The sequence below is a fragment of the Balaenoptera acutorostrata genome, chromosome 11 (assembly GCF_949987535.1).
Source record: "Balaenoptera acutorostrata chromosome 11, mBalAcu1.1, whole genome shotgun sequence".
Classification (NCBI taxonomy): Eukaryota; Metazoa; Chordata; class Mammalia; order Artiodactyla; family Balaenopteridae; genus Balaenoptera; species Balaenoptera acutorostrata.
This window is the reverse complement of record NC_080074.1, coordinates 93,406,163-93,421,552: the sequence shown is the minus strand read 5'-3', so window position 1 is coordinate 93,421,552 and position 15,390 is coordinate 93,406,163. Positions and strand designations below refer to the sequence as shown.

The following is a 15,390-nucleotide window of genomic DNA, read 5'->3' as shown; positions in this document are numbered from 1 at the left end:
TCTAATAGCTGTTCTAGTTATTTATTATTCTAGTTATCTAAATTGGGACCATTTATTATTCTAGTTATCTAAATTTGTTTAAAAAATCCATTTTAATATTTGACTTTGTTAAATATTTGACTTTGTTTCTTTCCTAAGCATGTAATAATTATTCAGAAAAGCTGAATTTAAATTAATTTTTATTATACTATTGCTACCACTGTCTCAAGTTTCATTGGTACAGTACAGATATGAAGTCTTAAATGGGCTTGAATTAAATTATACTATATATTTTTAAAATAAAATTTTTAAATGTTGAACTATATAGAGAAAATAAATGTGCAATCTTATAAAATCATATTTCATTTTTAACTTGATATATAGTTTAATCCTGGTTAGTAGAAAGAATATTTGAAATGTTTATCTCAATGTTTTAACATATGAAACTTTTCACCTTATCTATTATAAATTTTGGATTATGGTGGTCACCAATTTTGTGAAGGAAAAACAAAAATTGCATTAATCAATGGTTCTCTGTCAAGTATAAAATATTATTGCATTTTGCAATTTTTTTCACTAATACTAAAAGCTTCAATTTTAAAGAAAAGCTTTCAGTTCAGGTCTACCAAAGATAAGATTTCTCAAATTTGAGATATCCTATGATAAGCCCAGGTAAGCAGTTTCTTAGCTAGTACTATTCTTGCACTTGAGAATAAAGACCAGTCATTAATATGTAAACAATTTCTCTGAATTTACTTTATTTTCAATTTATTTTTAGAATCCTTGCTTTTTCTGGGGTTACACTCTATGTTCACAAGTTTTTACACCAGAATATGATATATACAGATACATCCAACTCATTTTTTACTTAGAAAAAAACCTAATGAATTTTCACGGTTGTTTGTTTTTGATATTTTTGGTCTTGAATAATCCAAAGTCTGTTGATTAATTGTTATAGTAGTTGGTAGAAATGATCATTCACGCCACAGATGATTTTGAGAATCCTTAAATAAGTTCTATTAAGTACAATCATGGATATAAAAGTAGAAGTGATTTATGCCCTGCAAAAATATAAAATCTAGCTACAGAGAAAAAGATTATATATGCTAACTAAGAAGAAACATTTTGGGGAATGACGACCCAACAAAAGTTTCTTCTAAAGAAAACATCCTTGTTTCCAGACACTGGTCGAAGGTTATTCTCAGGCTGCCATCTTTTGAACCATGGATGATTGCAATAGTGTGATTTTTTTAATTTTATTTTAAAAAAATATTTATTTATTTATTTATTTTTTGGCCTCACAGTGAGGCACACGGGATCTTAGTTCCCTGACCAGGGATCAAACCCGTGCTACCTACAGTGGAAGTGCCTGGACTGCCAGGAAATTCCCCAATAGTGTGAATTTTTGATTTTAGGGAAGACAAATCATGGACTTTGCAGCAGCCCATTGTCTAGAATAAAGCGAAGCCAAGCATATGCATTTTTGCGTACTTAGGTTAATAAATACCTCAAGAATCAAGTTAGCTTATCACAGTTGCTACACCTATCAGGTCGTGAAAGCTGAATTCAGACAAGTGTACCTATATGGGACCACATGCAAGGTAGGGTTTTGAAGTAGCATAGAGTGAAAAGAAACTAAAAGAGCTAGTTATTAGAAGCAAAAGAAACATTTGTGAAGAGTATGACTGGGTCAAGTATGACAGAGCCCTAGGAAAAAGGTTCTTGATTTCTTGCTTCTAAAGTAGCTACAGCTAACTAAAATTCAGAAATACGCTTTAGCTCCAGCCTCTGTGGGACCTTTTCAAAGATGTCTTGTAATTCTGGATTTCCTTGAGTGCTGGGTATTTCCTTAGTATTCTCTTTTGCTTAGCTTATTGGAGTGTGTCTCTACTCCATGCAACCAAGTTAACTTGCCTAAGACAAGGAACAATTCAAACCCAAACAGTGCAGAAAATACATGTAATAGGAGCTTTTTGAATATATATATATATTTTTAAAATCTGAGTTTGATTAACTAGATATTATGTACAACTTATTTTTTGACTAGTGAAATTAGAATGGCTGGCTTCAGGACTTACTTCTTCAATTCATTTCTTGAGACAGTGGCCAAAAAACTATTTCTGTAAAGAGCCAGACGGTAAACATTTCTGGCTTTGTGGGTGCTAGTCTCTGTTACAACTACTGTCTCTGTTGTGTGAAAGCAGTCACAGATGATACACAAGTGAATAGGTGTGGCTATTTTCTAATACAACTGTATACAGACACACTGAAATTTGAAGTTCATATAATTTTCATATATCACAAAATATTATTCATTATTTTAAGCTATTAAAAATTTATAAACTATCCAGTCCAAACAAAAACAGATGGCAGGTCTGATTTAATCCATGGACTGTAGTTTGCCTGGCTTAAAAACATGAGCTGGGATTCAAGAATTCTCAGCCTAGTTCTTGCTTCACTACTGTGTGATGCTGAGGAAGTGAAATTTTTTCTGTGCCTCAGTTTCCTCCTTTACAGTGAGTTTATGGGCAAAAAGAGCTTAGAAACCCATACACTTTTAGACTCTAAATTTAATTTATACTTTATATTTATGTATTTTTTCAATTGAAGTATAGTTGATTTACAGCGTTTTAGATGTACAGCAAAATGATTCGGTTATAAATACATATATATGTATTCTTTATAGAATATATATATTCTTTTTCAGATTCTTTTCCATTATAGGTTTATTTTATACTTTGTGTTTTTAAGGGTTTATTTATTTGATGCTTTAAAACTTCTTTCCCTCAATTCTGTGTTAATTGCTATGAAAAAACTGTACTCTTTTTGTTATTACTAAATAAATAAAAACTAATGTAAATGTAAATAAAAATATGCCCAGTCAAGATTTTTTTAAGTATAAAATTTGTTTATATCCATTTTATAAAGAAGATCTCGGTCTCTGCTTTAATTATCGTCAGGTTTAAGTAGTGATCTTCTGATAGTACTTTCTCCATCTTCTTTTATTATTTGTAGTCTGCAGGTAAGTGTGATGAACAACTGGTTTTTGTGAGGAGAGTGGGTCATGGCTTTATAATTCCTGTTAATTCTTATGTTTATTCAGGTGCCCATAGCTGACACCAAAAAAACCCAGAAGGTAACTAAAATTTTAAAGGCATTCATTTTTTAAACAATTTTTTTCTATTACTGTAAAAGCAAGTTGAGTGTCAAAGATAGATACTTAATATTTTTTTTAAAAACCCTTGGTGTAGTTTTTCCTCCTTGTCCTTCTATGTTATTACAGTTTAGCCTATACACAACACATAAGAGTACCAGAAGGGGTTAAGAGTACTGAGAGTTTAACCTCAATTATTGCTTTAATACATAATTTCTTTTCAAAACTAGGTCCCTATAATCACAAGTCCATTTTATGCCATTGTATGAAATCTCAATTTTATATTCTTACTGTATTTTTATTTTCATCCTAGTTATAAAATATACTATGTTTCTTTATTTCCCCTCACAACTATGAAAATTTCTTAGTATCATTCTATGTTTTATTGAAAAGCAACCTGGAAAACTGAAATTATTATATTAATATTCAAAATGTAAATGTATTCTCACTTTAGGGATTCAAAAGACAGGGTGAAATTTGTTTTGCAGGCTCTCAAATGTTGCACTTATCTTTGGTTATGGCTGGTTTGACCTGGGCAAAATTGTAACCTAGGTGAAGTTAAACTCTGATATTCTGATAACTCAGAGCGATAATCACTCTGAGTTAAGTGAGTGTCCCAGTGGGGAGCCTTTTGTGGTCCTAGGCCCCCCCACCGGGACACTCACTTAACTCTTCCCACCTTGTAGAACTCAAACCCCAGAGCTTTCTTAACCTCTTTTCCTCTGTTTTCACTTCTCTCATCCTGTTGTTCTCTACAGTTATCTAATAACCTACTGCTGACATGTCTGAACATTTGTATTTTAATAGGGACCTTTCCAGAACCAATGGGATATATTCAAAAGTAGTGGAGGTGGTATCTGAGGTAGGTGCCTTTAAGCCCACGTCCACTTTGCCTACGCACAAGGATAGCTTTGCTTGGTCTACATCACAATGTTCTTTAACTTTAATCTGAAAAATCAACTCTATCCATTCATAAAAAAATATGGAAATTCTTTATAAAACACAACAGGGAGTCCTCAGTATTGATGTGAAAATGAGAAGGATGATATCCTCTCAGCAGTAAATTATTCTTACACCTACAATATGTTAAAACACTGTGCTGGAGAATCACAGATAAATAAACTATGGTGTTTGCTTTCAAGGCACTGGCTATTTGGTAGGAAATACAGACTTACAAATAAATCATTGCAATACAATACTACAAATGCTTTAGTGAGGTAATAGATACATAGATGATGCAAAGGAAGGAATGATTAACTACTGGGTGGGACAGACAAGGCTTCATAGGACATTTTTGAGCTAGATTTTGAAAAATGAGCTTTCCAGTAGGGGAAAGCAATGGGGAGTTTTGCACTAAGGCAAGATGGCATGAAACACATTTGTCTTGAAATTTAAATAAGGAACTAGTCTTGCAAAGAATGGAAGACAATGGAAAATCCATCTGGCAGTGGCAGTAGCCACATCTAATATGCAGTGGGGAGTGGCAGTAAATCAAGCTTCAACTCCGGTAATCAGAGACTTTGGTAGTGGTGAGTGGAGTCCTTGCTGGTGGATTCAGTTGCATGCTCACAGCTGCTGTTCTGCCTACCTATCTTCACTTTGAGCTGCCATTTTCTGAGCTGCATTCCAGCCTTCCTGATCATTGTCTTAGTTACTCAATTTTCTTTCAGTAGTTTTTTTCCTGCTTAAATTAGCAAGAGTTGATTTCTATTGTACCTAGATACCTTGGCTGATATAGCAGTAAAGAACTGTGATAATGATTTTTGTTGTTGCTTGTTTTTTCAGGAGTGGACCGGTTCAAAGTGATATGCTTTTGGGTATGAATGACTAAAAGAGTGATATAAAAGGGATATAGACTCCCTACAATTGAAGAGGTCTGTGGGACTAGGGTATTGGGAAAGTTGTGTATATAAGCACTGGAGATACTCATGATCATTACTGTATTTGTAATGAGAGTTTCAGTGTTCTTAATGAATTTAGATCATAAGAGGATCAAAAATGACAAATAAAGGAAATGTTGAGATTATGTAGCCAAGTGTCATGAGCCTAAAAAGTAATTTCAAGAAAGTGACATTATAGTTTAAAAGAAGAAATAGGAGTTGAGATGAATGTCTACTCTCCTCCCAGCCCTCATGGTGCTTAGGACAATTGAGAAAGCTATAGAAAAGTATATGAGCATTCTGTGAATAAGTAGAAGGTGCAGAATAAGACAGCAATGGGAGAATTAGTTGGAGGGAAGAAGTATAGAATTATATTGGAATAAAATTCAAAACATGAGGGAATATAGAAATGGAATTTATTTGGCCAGTATCTTTGGTTATCAAGGATGAGCAGCATAGTGGATTAAATAGATACAGTGTTTTTGGATGGAATGGGGTTAGAGAGATATTTCTGCATTGGTACAACGAGTTTGTGGATAGTAAGGAGAGGCATTTGGAGTGTTGTAACTGCTTGGACATCTCAACAGAAAATTGGTAAGTATTTGGTTTGGTTTTGTTGGTTAGCCTAGCTTTAGACCAGGGTTTCTCAACCTCAGTAGTACTGACATTTTGAGGCTGATAATTCTTTGTTGTTGGGGGGAGGAGGGCTGGATTTTGCACTTTAGCATGAATAGCAGCATACCTGGACTTTTCCCACTAGGTGACAATAGCACCCTTCTCCCAGATATGACAACCAAGATGTCTCGAGACATTGCCAAACATCCTAGGTTGGAAACCATGGGCTAAGCTCTGCCAGTTTTGAGGAAAGGGCAATTCAGTCTGAAATATTAATCATAGCCTTTATTTTAAGTTCTTGCCTTAGGGGTAGGACTTGTGCATTGGAAGAAAAAAGTGATATGTAGAAGCCTAATTCAAAAAATGCCAACAATTTCCTATTACCTACAGAATGAAATTCAGGTTTAGTACATTGGTTACCTTTTCTCAATTACTTCTGATCTTTAGATCCACATCCATCTTTACCTGTCTGTCAACCTTCCATTCATGCATTTTTCCAAATAGTCCTTTATAATTTCTCACTTTACTCTTGCTCAAGCTATTGTCTGCATATTTCCCCACCATCATCTTCCAAAGAAATCCACCTCTTAAGGCACATCTCAGATGATATCTCTGCCATGAAGCCTTCTCTAATTCCACTGGTAGGATTTAATTTTTCTCACCTGTGCACTGACATAGTACTTTGCACTTTTGCACTATTTGTTACATTAGTCCTTTTTAAAAAAAATTTTTGGCCGTGCCGCAAAGCATGTGGGATCTTAGTTCCCTGATCAGGGATCGAACCTGCACCCCCTGCACTGGCAGCGCAGAGTCTTAACCACTGGCTGCCTGGGAAGTCCCCATGAATCATTTTTATCGATGGTATGGTTTTTTTGGTGGAACACAATATCTTCATATAAAGTACAGATTCAGTTCTTTAATTTCAGAAAGTTTTCTTGTATTATATCATTGAATTTTTTTCTATGCCATTTCTTTAGTTTCTTATTTCAGAGAAACCAGTAATATTTAGATATGATCATATCTGTATTTCATATCTATTATCTTCTAATTGTTTTAATCATTTTGATTTTTTTCTTTATGAATTTACTGTGATCATATAAAGTCCTTGTTCTAACGTCCTACTTTGGATTTTAGCTTTATCAACATACTTTATTAAACATTTTACTTATTGCATTTTAATGGTGCTAGTTTTATGTGCTTATTGAGAAGTAAAATAGAAGTCCTAAGAAATCCAAATAAAATCCCTTCATCCCAGGCCATAAGTAAAAATGTTAAAGACATTTTCTCTATACTTTTAAATTTAATTATAAAATGGTTTTCTTCAATTTGTGTCCTTAACACTACAATTACCCTCTTATCTTATTCTGCTTTTTAAAAAATAATTTCATCTTTGTGGATTAAAAAAAATCCAATTTGTGTTCTGATTAGGTAATGATACAGAACAAAGCACTCATGGCAAATCTCTTCATTATCTTTATATTTTTTCTATTATTTTCCTTTCTATCTCTTTTACTTCTTCTCCCCCTCCTTTCCTTCTTCTTCCTCCTTTTAACTGTTGCGGTTTGCATATATGACATCATTTCTTTTAACCTGTTGGTGTTTAACATGGTCAGCCCCATCAAAGCTCACTTTGACTTCTTCCTCACTTTATATGATACCTCATCATCTTTCAGATACATAGTTTGATGACTTAACATTTCATGCTCAACCGATTCTTCTAACACCTGAGGATGTACAGCAGGATGCTTGGTCATTACCTGAACATGTGTACCATTTGTTTGGAGAACTCAAGTCCCCTCTCTCTCATCTGAGATTTCTTTGCTCTTCTTTTTTTTTTTTCTTTCTTTCTTTTTTTTAAAGAACCAATTTTTTTTTTTCTGGCCACACCACATGTGGGATTTTAGTTCCCAGATTGAACCCATTCCCCCTGCAGTGGAAGCACAGAGTCTTAACCTCTGGACCACGAGGGAAGTCCTCTTTGCTCTTCTGAGACACATTCATGCCACTTAGTTAAGAATATATCTTACCCCTTTGGGAGAATTTTAAAATGATTCCACAGACTCATTGTGGAACCCAAAAGCTTTTGCTTATTTTTAAAAATTAAAGTGGTCCATCTTCCCTTTCTATGCTTAGCAACTCTTGCCACCGCATCCCCAGCTTCAGGCAAAATGATGCCAGAAGTTTTAAAGTACTGAGAGAGACTGAGACGCCAGCAATGAATCCCTTGGAGTGTGAGGGTGGGGAGAGAAACATCACCTGACACCTCTTTTACCTGGTCCCTTCGCCTTGAATCATCTGTCACTTATGTTCTATTTTTTCCTTCTATAATTAGGTTTTTCTGATTATGACTTTATGCACTGCTTGGCTACACCAAATTTGGAGTTCTGCCATTTACTCACGCTGCTACTGAGTTCCAGAGCTGATAAACAGGTACATAAGCTGTTCAGAGTTTTTCCCATTTCTTTTTCTTCTCATCCCCTCAGTATTCTCCCCCAAATGTGAGAGATTTCCTGGCTTAATAAGAATCCCCAGGACTTTGTCTTTTTGCATTTCTTTCCTCTGACCTGCTTCTGGGTTGGGTTGGAATGGAGAAGGTGAAACAGCTCAATCCTCATAGTGTAAAAGTAGTCATAGATGGTGCTTAAACAAACAGGTGTGTCTATGTTCCAATAAAATTTTACTTACAAAAAAAAGAAAGGGTAAATTTAGAATTATGTCCAGCTGTACAATAGTCTTTTGTCTCTTTCAATGGATACTACCTCTCAAAAAGCTTTAGTGATACATAATTGACATTCAATGAATTGCACATACTTAAAGAATATAATTTGATGTGTTTGACATGTACATACCCATGAATCTATCACCATAATCAAGATAATTGTATCTCTATCACTGACCAAAATTTCTCATGTCTTTTTGTAATTTCTTCCTCCTGTCACTCCCGGGTAACCTCTCCTTTCCCCATTGCTAGACAACCACTTTCACTATAGATTGGATTGTATTTACTAGATTTTTATAAATGAAATTACACAGAATGCAATCTTTTCATCAGATTTCTTTAATTCAGCAAAATTATCTGAAGATTCATTGATGTTCTAGTATGTATCAGTAGTTTATGCCTTTGTTTATTAGTTTATTGTAGATCTTAGTTATTGTAGTATGTATCAATAGTTTATTCCTCTGTATTCCTGAGTAGTATTCTGTTGGTTTGGTATAACAGAGTTTGTTTATCCATTTACATGCTGATGGACATTTGGGTCGGTTCCAGGTTTTGACTAGGCTATTCTAAATAAAGTTGCTATAACAGTCATATAAAATCTAGGTATAGACATATATTTTAATTTTTTCTTAGGCAAACCCAGGAGTGAAATGGCTGGATCATATAGTAGGTGTGTAAGTTTAGCTATAAAAGACCGCCAAACTTTTCTGAAGTGGTAGTACCTCTTCAGATTCCTATCAGCAGTGTATGAGAGTAACAGTTCATCTATGTCATCACCACTACTTGGCATGAACAATCTTTCTAATATCAGCAATTCCCAAAGGTGTGTAGTGGTATCTCCTTGTAGTTTTAAATTGCATTTATCTATGATTGATGATATTGAGCATCTTTTTATGTTCTTAATTGGCATCTATATATCTTCTTTGGTAACATGTTTGTTCAAATTTTTGTCTTTATTTAAAAATTGGCTTGTCTCTTCTCTTAATATTGAGGATTGAGAGTTCTTTTAAACATTCTAGATGCTAGTCCTTCATCAGATATATGACCTGCAAATATTTTCTCTCAGCCTCATTTACAAGTATATTAGGTCAATGAAACTTGTCCCACAGGTAAACGATATTCTGTTCATTTAAAAAAATTCTCATTTCTCTTTGTATTTCATTTTGGATAGTTTCTATTGCTGTGTCTTCAAATTTACTAATCTTTTGTTCTGCAATGTCTAAAATGTAATCCTAGACAGTGTACTTTTTATTGCATACTTTGTATTGTTCCTCTCTAAAAGTTTGATTTGAGTCTTTTAAAATATCTTATATTGGGCTTCCCTGGTGGCGCAGTGGTTGAGAATCTGCCTGCTAATGCAGGAGACACGGGTTCGAGCCCTGGTCTGGGAAGATCCCACATGCCACGGAGCAGCTGGGCCCGTGAGCCACAGCTGCTGAGCCTGCGCGTCTGGAGCCTGTGCCCCGCAACGGGAGGGGCCGCGATAGTGAAAGGCCCGCGCACCGCGATGAAGAGCGGTCCCCGCACCGTGATGAAGAGTGGCCCCCACTTGCCGCAACTAGAGAAAGCCCTCGCACGAACCGAAGACCCAGCACAGCCAAAAATAAATAAATAAATAAAAATTAAAATTTAAAAAATATATATATATATATAAAATATCTTATATTTATCCATATAACTTTTTGAACATATGGAAAACAGATTTTTCTCCTTTATGAGTTTGATTTCCCTGCTTTTTTACATACTTGATAATTTTTTATTGATTGGCAGACATTGTGAATTTTATCTTACTGGGTACTGGATGTTTTTGTATTCCTGTGACTATCCTTGAGCTTTGCTCTCTTTGAAACATTTGATCCTTTCAGATCTTGCTTTCTTGCTTTGTTAGATGGGACTGCAACAGTGTTCAGTCTATAGCGAAGTTTTCCCCTATTGAGGTAAGACACGTCAGTGTACTCTGCCTTATGCCCTTATTATGAAGTTTTCCAGTCTGGCTGTAGGAAAAGACTAATTTCTGGCTCTGTGGAAGGTGCTCGTTCCCCAGCCTCAGGTAATTTCACACATGCGTGGGCTAGTAAGTACTCAGCTGAATATTCAAGGGGGACCCTGTGGAGGTCATCAAAGTTTTCTCAGTGTATAGCTCCTTCCTCTTTGGCACTCTGTCCTTTGAACTCTAGCCTCCTTGCTCTACCTAGACTCAACTCCAACTGTTCACCTCATAGATCCTGCTGAGCTCTGCCTGGGATCCCCCTTCCTGGGCAGCAACCTGGGTATGTTCTCACAGCAACTAACTGGGGCAATCAAAGGGCTCACTTTATTTGCTTCCCATCTCTCAGGGATCACTGAACGTTGTGTCTTGAAGGCCAGTGACTTGAAAACTGTTGTTGCCTATAATTTCATGATTTTTTGGTCAGATATGGAAGGAATACTCTTTTTTTTGTTTGTTTGTTTTTGGAGATTATGACATGAGGTGTGCTGTTCTAAATGTTTGTTGCCGTTAGCAAAATTTTTATTAAATTTTAACAAAAACAGTATAGTTATTAGGGGAAAGCAATTCTGTATCTGCCTTTTATCTAATATTTCGATTGATCACACATCTATTTTTACGACTAGATTTGTAATTCTGATATCAGCTTGGGGGGTACTCTGTTCCTTAAAGTAGAAACAAGATTGTCTTGAACTTAAAATGTGTAATGCTCTTCACTTAGAACTTATGCTTTAGTGCACAAAGGTTGAAACTGCTCTTGGGCATGAAAAGGAAGGAAGGCACGAAGGAAGAAGGGAAGAAAGTTCTGTTGGTCTGTCTAATCTTGTAAAACCATTGTGGAAAACCTTAGGTTCAAATTCTACTTGGGGAAACTGACATACATGTAGAAAATGTCAATATAATGAATCCAAGGTGTGCTATAGTGAAGTAATAATAATAATAATAATAATAATAATAATAATAATTATATATATATATATATTTAGTCTTTGTTTCTGGTTTCTGGCACAGAGCTCCTAACACCCTTAGAATTTCCTGAGTGATATGGAAGAAAGGAAGATTTTTTTAATTCATAATAAGCCCGTTTCAACCATACCTGAATTTATGCTAATGAAGTTACTCTTAGAGGATGGGGGATGGTTGCCAGAAATACCAAGGCATGATTAGAGTATTGCAACTTTCAGCTCCATCCTCTGATCTTCAGGAAAGGAAGAGGAGCTGGAGACCGACTTAGGCACCAATGGTCAATGATGTAATCAACCATGTCTATGCAATGAAGCCTCTATAAAAACACTAAGTGATGAGGTTTGGAACATCTGAGTGGCTGAAAACATCAAGTTGCTTGGAGGATGGCATGCCAGGAGATGGTACGGAAGCTCTGTACCCTTCCCCATACTTTGTCCTATGCATCTCTTCCATTTAGCTGTTCTGAGTTGTTTCTTTTTCTAATAAACTGGTAACAGTAAGTGAAGAGTTTTCCTGAGTTCTGTGAACTGTTATAGCAAATTATCAAACAGAAGGAAGGGTCTTGGAAACCCCTGAGTTATAGTTAGTCAGATGTATGGGAGGCTCAGACTTGTGACTGGTGACTGAAGTGGAGACAGTCCTGGGGGACTGAGCCCTTAACCTGTTGGGTCTGTACTAACTCCAGGTAGTTAGTGTTACAATGAATTAAATTTTAAGACACCCAGTTGCTATCCACAGAGAACTGGAGAATTGCTTGGTGTGGAAAACCAACACATTCAGTGTCAGATGTCTTGTGAGTACAGAAAAAGAGTTTTTTCTTTTACAGGGAACCTAGTGCTGATGTTCTCATTTTTGTCTGCCCAATAGTTTCTCTTCTTTTTCATTGAGGTTACAGATCTCAGTTCCTGGGCCAAAGACATGGATCAATCTATCCTACTGTCCCTGACCACATGGATGGTACATGGAGATAGTGAGATTGGAGAGAAGTAAGTGCTCTTGACATAGGAAAAGTTAATTCTCTCCTCTGTATTCTGAGAATTTAAGGCTTGAGCAGGCACATGAAAAGAAATGGTAGTGGTATTGGTGCTGATTCATTTGATGCCAACTTTCTAGATAGAAAGATCCTCATCTTCCAAGGTTTTTTAAAACTACTTAATCTAGAATCCTTTTTATAAATTCCATTTTTGTTATATTAACCAGATTTCATTTCTGCTTGCTTGAAATCAAAGAATTTCTTCTAGTATAAGTTATAAACAATTTGGTATCATGAGAAGATAAAGTGAATGTATGATGAAAACTAAAGTTAAATAGGTAGGTGGGGCCAGATCATGGAGGGCTTCATATTTTATGTTGTGGTACTTGGTCTTTATTTTGTAGCCTACAGAGTTTTAAGTAGATTCCTAAGTCACTGTCTAATTTTAGTTTTGATCAATCACTCTGATAGCAGTGTCAAAGACGGATTTGAGGAGGATGAGCCTTGAGATAAAATGATCAGTTAGAGGTTACTTAAGCTAAGCGATATTGAAGACCTGAACTAGAGTATTAGTTTTCCATTGCTGCCATAACAATTTACCACAAACTTAACGGCTTGTAACAATACAGATTTATTATCTCGCAGTTCTGTAGGTCAGAAGTCTGACATGGGCCACATTGTGTTAAAATTAAGGATGTCATCACAAACCATTGCAAGTAATAAGAGAGTGGGGTATAGAGTGAAATATTTAAATGTTGAAAGAAAAAACATCCATCAGCCAAAAATTTTGTATCCAGTGAACTTATTATTCAAAAGTGAAGGAGAGGGCTTCCCTGGTGGCGCAGTGGTTGAGAATCTGCCTGCCAGTGCAGGGGACACGGGTTCGAGCCCTGGTCTGGGAAGATCCCACATGCCACGGAGCAACTGGGCCCGTGAGCCACAGTTACTGAGCCTGCACGTCTGGAGCCTGTGCTCCGCAACAAGAGAGGCCGCGATAGTGAGAGGCCCGCGCACTGCGATGAAGAGTGGTCCCTGCTTGCCACAACTAGAAGAAAGCCCTCGCACAGAAACGAAGACCCAACACAGCCATAAAAAAAAAAAAAAAAAAAAGTGAAGGAGAAATAAAAATTTCTCAGAAAAATAAAGCCAGAAAATTGTTGCCAGTAGACTTCTCAGAAAAGTAAAACCAGGGAATTGTTGCCTTGCAAGGAGTGGTGAAATAAATTTTTCAGAGAAAAGGAAAATGACGTGGATCAGAAACCCAGATTTATGTAAAGAAATGAAAAGCATTAAAGAAGAAATAAAAGAGGATAAAATGAAAACTTTTAACTTTCTTATTGTTAATTGATGTTATAGATAACTGTTCAAAATAATTATAGCAAAGATGTATTGGGTAATTTACCACTTATGGATAAGTGAAATGAATGATAGGGATGCTATAAGGGACTGGAGAAAGGAATTGGAAATTCTCTGCTGTAAGGAAACCTGAACTGTCTGTGAAGTGGTATAATTTTATTTGAAAATGGACTTAGATTAGTTGTCAATGTACATGGAAACTCTAGGGAAACTACTGAAAAATATAAAAAAGAAGGATAATTGGTATCCCAAGAGAGAAGAAAAAAGAAATCATACAAATCCTCAATTTAAACTAGAGAAAATATACCATGCTAACACAAATCAAAAGAAAGCTGGAGTATCAAAATTAATTTCAGGAATAAGCAGACTATGGAACAAGAAAAGTTATCAGGGATAAGATGGACATTGTACAATGATAAATAAGTCAGTCCTCCAAGAATACATAACAACCCTTAATGCATATGTACCTAAAATGCGTGGAATTACATGTGGCAAAAATTGAAAAACGTGCAAAGAGAAATAGTCAAATCCACTGTTATAGTTGGAAGCTTCAACATCCCTCTATCAGTAACTGACAGGTCCAGCAGGCAGAAAATTAGTAAGGATATAATTGAGCTGAATAGCACCATCAGTCAACTAGGTCTAATTGACATTTATAGAATATTTCATTCAATAACAGCAGAATACACATACTTCTCAAAGTCACATGGAACGTTCACCAAAATAGATCATATTCTGGGCCATAAAACATACTTCAACAAATTTAAAAGGTAAGAAATCATATAAAATATGCTCTAAAAACACAATGGAATTAAACTAGAAATCAGTAACAAAAAGATAGCTGGAAAATCGTATCTGGAGATTAAACAACACACTTCTAAATACCACATGAGTCAAAAGAAGAAATATCAAGAAAAATTTAAAAGTATTTTGAACTAAGTGTAAATTAGAATATAACATAAATATCTGTGGAATGCAGCAAAAGCAGTGTTTAGAGGGGAATTTATAGCATAGAATGTATTCATTAGAAAAAAAGAAGACCTAAAATCAATAATCTAGGCTACCATCTTAGGAAACTAGAAAAAGAAGAGCATTATAAAATTAAGCAAGTAGACCTTAAATATTTGTTATTTGCTCTAATTTTATTACTTCAAGAAGAAAAACAATACCAATTCTCTACTGTCTTTTCCAGAAAATAGAAGCAAAGTGAATACTCCCTAACTCCTCCTATGAGGCCAGTTTTACCCTAATATGAAAACCATATAAAGAAATTACACAGAAAGAAAACTACAGGCTAATATCTCTCATGAACATTAAAATTCTCAATGATATATTAGCAAGTCTAAACAACAACAAACCCTCCCCTTCCCTACTCCCCACCAAAAAGAATTACATACCTTGACCAAGTGGTATTTATTCCAGGTAGATAAGGCTGGTTCAACACCTGAAAATTAATTAATGAAATCAGTCACATCAGCAGGCTAAAGAAGAAAACTCATATAGTTATATCAATAGATGTAGAAAAAGCCTTTGACAAAAATCTAACATCCTTTATTCAAACTCTAGGGAAACTAAGAATAGCAAGAAACTTCTTCAACTGGATAAAGAACATCTACAAAACCCCACAGCTAACAACATACTTAATGGTGAAAAATTAGATGCTTTCCCCCAAAGATTAAGAACAAGTCAAGGATGTCTTTTCTTACCATTTCTATTTAATATCATACTAGAAGTCTTACATAATTCAGTAAGATAGGAAAA

The 15,390-nt window shown here is 35.3% G+C and overlaps 1 protein-coding gene across 1 annotated transcript in view; it reads right to left on the bottom strand.

Annotated features, from left to right (window-relative positions):
• LMO3 (LIM domain only 3) overlaps positions 1-15,032 on the bottom strand; it is a 98,996-nt gene extending 83,964 nt beyond the window's left edge. The window contains exon 1 of the mRNA XM_057556811.1: positions 15,027-15,032. The gene's annotated coding sequence lies outside the window, so the exon portion shown is untranslated. The remainder of the gene's footprint in view (positions 1-15,026) is intronic.
• Between the last annotated feature and the right edge of the window lie 358 nt (positions 15,033-15,390).